At 41.8% G+C, this 6959-nt stretch overlaps 2 non-coding genes across 2 annotated transcripts; both read left to right on the top strand.

The window, feature by feature from the left end:
• Nucleotides 1–316: 316 nt before the first annotated feature.
• TRNASTOP-UCA (transfer RNA opal suppressor (anticodon UCA)) lies at nt 317–403 on the top strand. The gene has a single exon. It is a non-coding gene; the product is annotated as a tRNA-Sec (tRNA).
• A 4143-nt stretch (nt 404–4546) lies between these two features.
• TRNASTOP-UCA (transfer RNA opal suppressor (anticodon UCA)) lies at nt 4547–4633 on the top strand. Its single transcript has one exon. It is a non-coding gene; the product is annotated as a tRNA-Sec (tRNA).
• The last annotated feature ends 2326 nt before the right edge of the window (nt 4634–6959 follow it).

Genomic DNA, 6959 nt, shown 5'->3' with positions numbered 1-6959 from the left:
TGCTTATTCAAGTGTTGCATCGGCTGCTCGTTTCTATTGCAAGTTGTCTTCCTCGTGGCTTTGCTTTGATCACGTTAGAAAAGCAGGAAGCAGACGGGTCTCATTTACCCAGAAACCCTTGTTTTAATTTGCATAAATTGAAGCTTATCTCCTGAAAGTCTGGCTTCAAGCAGTAAAGATATTCAAACAAATTGACGTGCTATCTCAGAGATAGGGGTGAAGAAAATGGATTACAAATCATCATATACCTTACCCTATTAATAAAGTGTTCTGTATTTTTGGGTTATATATAAGTCTCTACCTAACATCTGTATCTGCCCGGATGAACCTCAGTGGTCTGGGGTGCAGGCTTCAAACCTGTAGCTGTTTAGCGACAGAGTGGTTCAATTCCACCTTCTGGGCGGACTAATTAAATAGATCAGCTGTGTGTTTTGCTACAATAATCATAATTATAGTGTTATTTCTGATGACAGTTCCATGTGATTTATAGACAGACAAACGGAATATCACCGTTGGAATGGCAGGAGGACATAAATAGGTTGGACTTCGCATATGACGCTGCCTCTGATTTTCGTGTGTACATGATGCTCTCATACTGATTTGCGCAATCACCCTGTGGCACACAAAGTGTGTGTGTATTTGTGTGATTCACTGCCTTTAAGGATACAGCAATCATTGACTAAGTACCAAGCATTCCTGCCAATATTTGGAAGCAGGAGGAGGGAGATTTAGTAAAAACAAATTTGGGGATTTTATTTTTCACATTGAAGTCTGAAGAGGTCGCAGTTTTAGGCAGCATAATGCTAAAATAAAGCAACTTTTTGCTTTAAAAAATCGGTGCTTTTTGCTACCAGAACCTATTGTGTTGGCATGCATAAATGAGAAAATTGCCACTGAACTTTTTCTTCAATCTAAAAACAAGGCGTTAATACTGTACCTCGAGGTATTCCTCTGTGCACTATTCACAAAATAGCAAATTATAAATTAAAAGCAGAGTCCTCTACAACATAGCACTCTCTGCCGCCACTAAACTCTACACAACTCTACTCTTCACCACTGCACTCTACTCTGCACCACTCTACTCTATGCTGCTCTTCTGTACTCTACCCCAATGCATGTAGCCAATACACTCTATATCTCTCCACTCTACACCAATACACTTTAAACCACTCTAATCTACCATGCACTACTGCACTCTACAACATTGAACTCTGCGACGCTCTACTCTTTGACACTGCACTCTACACCACTCTATTCTACTCTGCTCTATTCCACTCAACGCCACTCCACTCTACGGCACTACAATCTACCCTGTGCCACTCCACTCAATGCCACTCTATTCTACGCCTCTGCACTCCTACATCACTGCACTCTACGCCACTGCACTCTATGCCACTGCATTCAAAACCAAGGCACTCTACTCCATTGCACTCTACACCAATCCACTCTGCACATCTGCACTGTACGCCACCATATTCTACTTTGCAACACTCTGCCGTTGCTCGCCTTCTTCCATTTTGACTTATTGGACCAACCAGCACACACCTGCGCATCCCAGAAACATGCCAAAACTAATCGACAGAAGAGAAGAGATGGCACAGGACCTCTTTGGCAAAGGGTTCAGTGCGGCAGCTGCCGCACCACCGAATGCACAACGTAACACTGGACTATGATCATGCTTTATCAAATTGGAAAGGGTCAAACCGGAGATTTCCCATTGAAATCAATTGAGCGCCCGAAAGCTCAAAAGCCCTCTGCATCCAGCCGCCCGGGTGGCCCTGGCAGTGAAAACTCTACACCTACCCACTTCCCCACTTGCCCTGAGTAAGTGACCAGGAGCTCAGCTCCCACAGCCGCGTGGCTTGCCAGTCAGCAGCCACCAACCAAGGCCCCCCTATCCCTCTTAGGATAACATTGGGCCTAACTCTCTCTGCACCCGGCCGCCCTAGAGCCGCTGAGGGTGAACCAACTTTACCTACCTTACCCTGGGGGACCCCTGAGTCTATGCCCAGAACCTCAACTCTGCCAGTCGAGTACTTACCCTTAAACCGCAAACTCTATTTTCCTCATAGGGTAACATTGACTGGCTTTTTCCTGAAATTTCTTCTAAGTGTGGACTTTTCAAATCTTAAAATATTCACCAAAAATCAGCCGAGTAACGAAAACGAAATTACTCACCTTCTCTTAGGTGAGCTCCCTGTGCTGGATCTTGGTACCCAGCACTGACTCTGAAAAATACTTACAACTGCACTTACCCTTAACTCAATTTTCTTCCGTAGGAAACCATTGACTGTTTTTCTGTGAAATTTCTTCAAAGTGTCGATTTCTTCAATCTTTAAATATTCTTCAAAAATCGTATAATATCTTCAAACGTAATTACTTACCTGTTTTGGATAAAGATCCCAGTACTGAGTCCAGGCACCCAGTACTGGATTACAAAAGTGACTAGAAAGTACTATACCTGCAATTTGAATTTCTTGCCATAGAGAATCATTGAATGTTTTCTAGGAAATATTTTCGAAGTGTCAACTTTTGAAATAGCTACATATTACTTAAAAATCATCACTGCAATTAATTCGACTTGTATCACTTGATTCAAAGTACTGACCCAGGACTGAATCTGGGATCCAGTCCTGGAATTCCAAAAGTAATCCGAAAAGTAATCTGTGACAAATAACATGAAAATTCCATTGAACTCAATGCACTGTTGTGTTTGAAATAGTGTTGCCTAGTGCAACCACTTGTAACTGTTTACAAAAATCAATTGCTCATTGCAATAGTATTTATATTCAACATCTCATTCTGAGAAGTATATTTTAATTCCAATTGTTGGTTCTAAAATAAAACAAGCATATATGTTTTTTATAAACTATTGGCCTAGAGTTCAGTTATTGAGTGTGTGAGACCATTTGCTGACTGAGTGTGTACAACAAATGCTTTACACTGTCCTCTGGTACTGCCTTACTGCTCGACCAAGCTACCACTTTAGAGAGTAAGGTTATACCTAACTTTAACCTCTCTCAGCCCCTTGGGGACTGTGGACTCTGTACACCCTGTACCTATTAAGGAACAGTATATACAGAGCCACTTTCTCACACACAGAGAAACAGATAGAATCAATGGATTGTCAGGATTTAGTGGAAAAAAATTATGCCATCATTGATAAGGTCATAGAGGAGCACTAACAATACCTCAGAGACAAAAAATGAGAAAGAGCAAGAGGGATGACCGTGATTAGCAGGATGGCGGGATTTACACGTTTGCTAAAAAGTATGATAATCCCATCAGCAACAAGGATAGAAAAAGGTGCAGGGAAGAAAGTCTAGAAACCAAATCAGCCAGTAGTATCTCTCTGGCATCAAGCGAAAGTACCACCTCCAGCACAGCACAATCAGAAATCCCTTTAGGCGAAGGTACCACCAATTTCCAAAGGGAACTGGAGAGACTACGCATAGGCGACAGGCAGACAATTATAACTTTTCAACATAATGCACAGCAGCCACAATGCTCTACAACATAGTCAAAAGCTCTGGCTAAACACATAAGGTCCAAAAGGCGAGACCTATTGGCTATGCCAATGCTTGCCTATGATTGTCTTTTAAATGCTGGAAGTTGATGACAGCCGCGTGACCGGTAACATAGAGGAAGGACTAGCAAAGTCTAATTTTTTTGGTACTTTAAATTTACAGTGGCTGATTCAGCCTAAACATGGTTGTATTGTTTCCATCACTTGTCTTTTCAGCTTTATATATTCCAATAAAAGATACAAAATGTCGAAAAGTAGACACCGTGAAATCTTTCATAGAATGCAATTTGTTTAAAACGGAAATGGCCCGTGTATTGTCATTCAACTGTCTGACAGTTAGTACCCCCCACGTCAAACGTCATTCTCTCGGCGTCCCGCCCACCGTTTCATGGGCTCACTGGCATATTAACAAATCCCCGAGTTGCTCTGCCCTGCATCCGATTTCCCAGTTCGGTTCCACCTGAAGCTTAGCAAGCAACAAATTATGAGAAAAGCAATATTGTGTAAAAATAAAATACGGAAAAATAAACTGAGCTGCCAAATTAAGATGCTCGTAATACAACGTGGCTCTTTCAAATTACACACGGCCGCTTCCAAAACGTAGACCTAGAATGGACTGTGCATGTTGTGAGGGAGAGAACGCGAGCAGCGTTTTCACTGTTTCATTTCTACTTCCTTTGCCTGAGCTTGATTAACTCATGATGTGCTTATTCAAGTGTTGCATCGGCTGCTCGTTTCTATTGCAAGTTGTCTTCCTCGTGGCTTTGCTTTGATCACGTTAGAAAAGCAGGAAGCAGACGGGTCTCATTTACCCAGAAACCCTTGTTTTAATTTGCATAAATTGAAGATTATCTCCTGAAAGTCTGGCTTCAAGCAGTAAAGATATTCAAACAAATTGACGTGCTATCTCAGAGATAGGGGTGAAGAAAATGGATTACAAATCATCATATACCTTACCCTATTAATAAAGTGTTCTGTATTTTTGGGTTATATATAAGTCTCTACCTAACATCTGTATCTGCCTGGATGAACCTCAGTGGTCTGGGGTGCAGGCTTCAAACCTGTAGCTGTTTAGCGACAGAGTGGTTCAATTCCCCCTTCTGGGCGGACTAATTAAATAGATCAGCTGTGTGTTTTGCTACAATAATCATAATTATAGCGTTATTTCTGAGGACAGTTCCATGTGATTTATAGACAGACAAACGGAATATCACCGTTGGAATGGCAGGAGGACATAAATAGGTTGGGCTTAGCATATGACGCTGCCTCTGATTTTCGTGTGTACATGATGCTCTCATACTGATCTGCGCAATCACCCTGTGGCACACAAAGTGTGTGTATATTTGTGTGATTCACTGCCTTTAAGGAGACAGCAATCATTGACTAAGTACCAAGCATTCCTGCCAATATTTGGAAGCAGGAGGAGGGAGATTTAGTAAAAACAAATTTGGGGATTTTATTTTTCACATTGAAGTCTGAAGAGGTCGCAGTTTTAGGCAGCATAATGCTAAAATAAAGCAACTTTTTGCTTTAAAAAATCGGTGCTTTTTGCTACCAGAACCTATTGTGTTGGCATGCATAAATGAGAAAATTGCCACTGAACTTTTTCTTCAATCTAAAAACAAGGCGTTAATACTGTACCTCGAGGTATTCCTCTGTGCACTATTCACAAAATAGCAAATTATAAATTAAAAGCAGAGTCCTCTACAACATAGCACTCTCTGCCGCCACTAAACTCTACACAACTCTACTCTTCACCACTGCACTCTACTCTGCACCACTCTACTCTATGCTGCTCTTCTGTACTCTACCCCAATGCATGTACGCCAATACACTCTATATCTCTCCACTCTACACCAATACACTTTAAACCACTCTAATCTACCATGCACTACTGCACTCTACAACATTGAACTCTGCGACGCTCTACTCTATGACACTGCACTCTACACCACTCTATTCTACTCTGCTCTATTCCACTCAACGCCACTCCACTCTACGGCACTACAATCTACCCTGTGTCACTCCACTCAATGCCACTCTATTCTACGCCTCTGCACTCTACATCACTGCACTCTACGCCACTGCACTCTATGCCACTGCATTCAAAACCAAGGCACTCTACTCCATTGCACTCGACACCAATCCACTCTGCACATCTGCACTGTACGCCACCATATTCTACTTTGCAACACTCTGCCGTTGCTCGCCTTCTTCCATTTTGACTTATTGGACCAACCAGCACACACCTGCGCATCCCAGAAACATGCCAAAACTAATCGACAGAAGAGAAGAGATGGCACAGGACCTCTTTGGCAAAGGGTTCAGTGCGGCAGCTGCCGCACCACCAAATGCACAACGTAACACTGGACTATGATCATGCTTTATCAAATTGGAAAGGGTCAAACCGGAGATTTCCCATTGAAATCAATTGAGCGCCCGAAAGCTCAAAAGCCCACAGCCGCGTGGCTTGCCAGTCAGCAGCCACCAACCAAGGCCCCCCTATCCCTCTTAGGATAACATTGGGCCTAACTCTCTCTGCACCCGGCCGCCCTAGAGCCGCTGAGGGTGAACCAACTTTACCTACCTTACCCTGGGGGACCCCTGAGTCTATGCCCAGAACCTCAACTCTGCCAGTCGAGTACTTACCCTTAAACCGCAAACTCTATTTTCCTCATAGGGTAACATTGACTGGCTTTTTCCTGAAATTTCTTCTAAGTGTGGACTTTTCAAATCTTAAAATATTCACCAAAAATCAGCCGAGTAACAAAAACGAAATTACTCACCTGCTCTTAGGTGAGCTCCCTGTGCTGGATTTTGGTGCCCAGCACTGACTCTGAAAAATACTTACAACTGTACTTACCCTTAACTCAATTTTCTTCCATAGGAAACCATTTACTGTTTTTCTGTGAAATTTCTTCAAAGTGTCGATTTCTTCAATCTTTAAATATTCTTCAAAAATCGTATCATATCTTCAAACGTAATTACTTACCTGTTTTGGATAAAGATCCCAGTACTGAGTCCAGGCACCCAGTACTGGATTACAAAAGTAACTAGAAAGTACTATACCTGCAATTTGAATTTCTTGCCATAGAGAATCATTGAATGTTTTCTAGGAAATATTTTCGAAGTGTCAACTTTTGAAATAGCTACATATTACTTAAAAATCATCACTGCAATTAATTCGACTTGTATCACTTGATTCAAAGTACTGACCCAGGACTGAATCTGGGATCCAGTCCTGGAATTCCAAAAGTAATCCGAAAAGTAATCTTTGACAAATAACATGAAAATTCCATTGAACTCAATGCACTGTTGTGTTTGAAATAGTGTTGCCTAGTGCAACCACTTGTAACTGTTTACAAAAATCAATTGCTCATTGCAATAGTATTTATATTCAACATCTCATTCTGAGAAAGTATATTTTAATTCC

The sequence above is a fragment of the Triturus cristatus genome, chromosome 4_1, assembly GCF_964204655.1.
Source record: "Triturus cristatus chromosome 4_1, aTriCri1.1, whole genome shotgun sequence".
NCBI lineage: Eukaryota > Metazoa > Chordata > Amphibia > Caudata > Salamandridae > Triturus > Triturus cristatus.
Note: the sequence above shows the minus strand (reverse complement) of the source record. Positions and strands in the feature narration are given on the sequence as shown.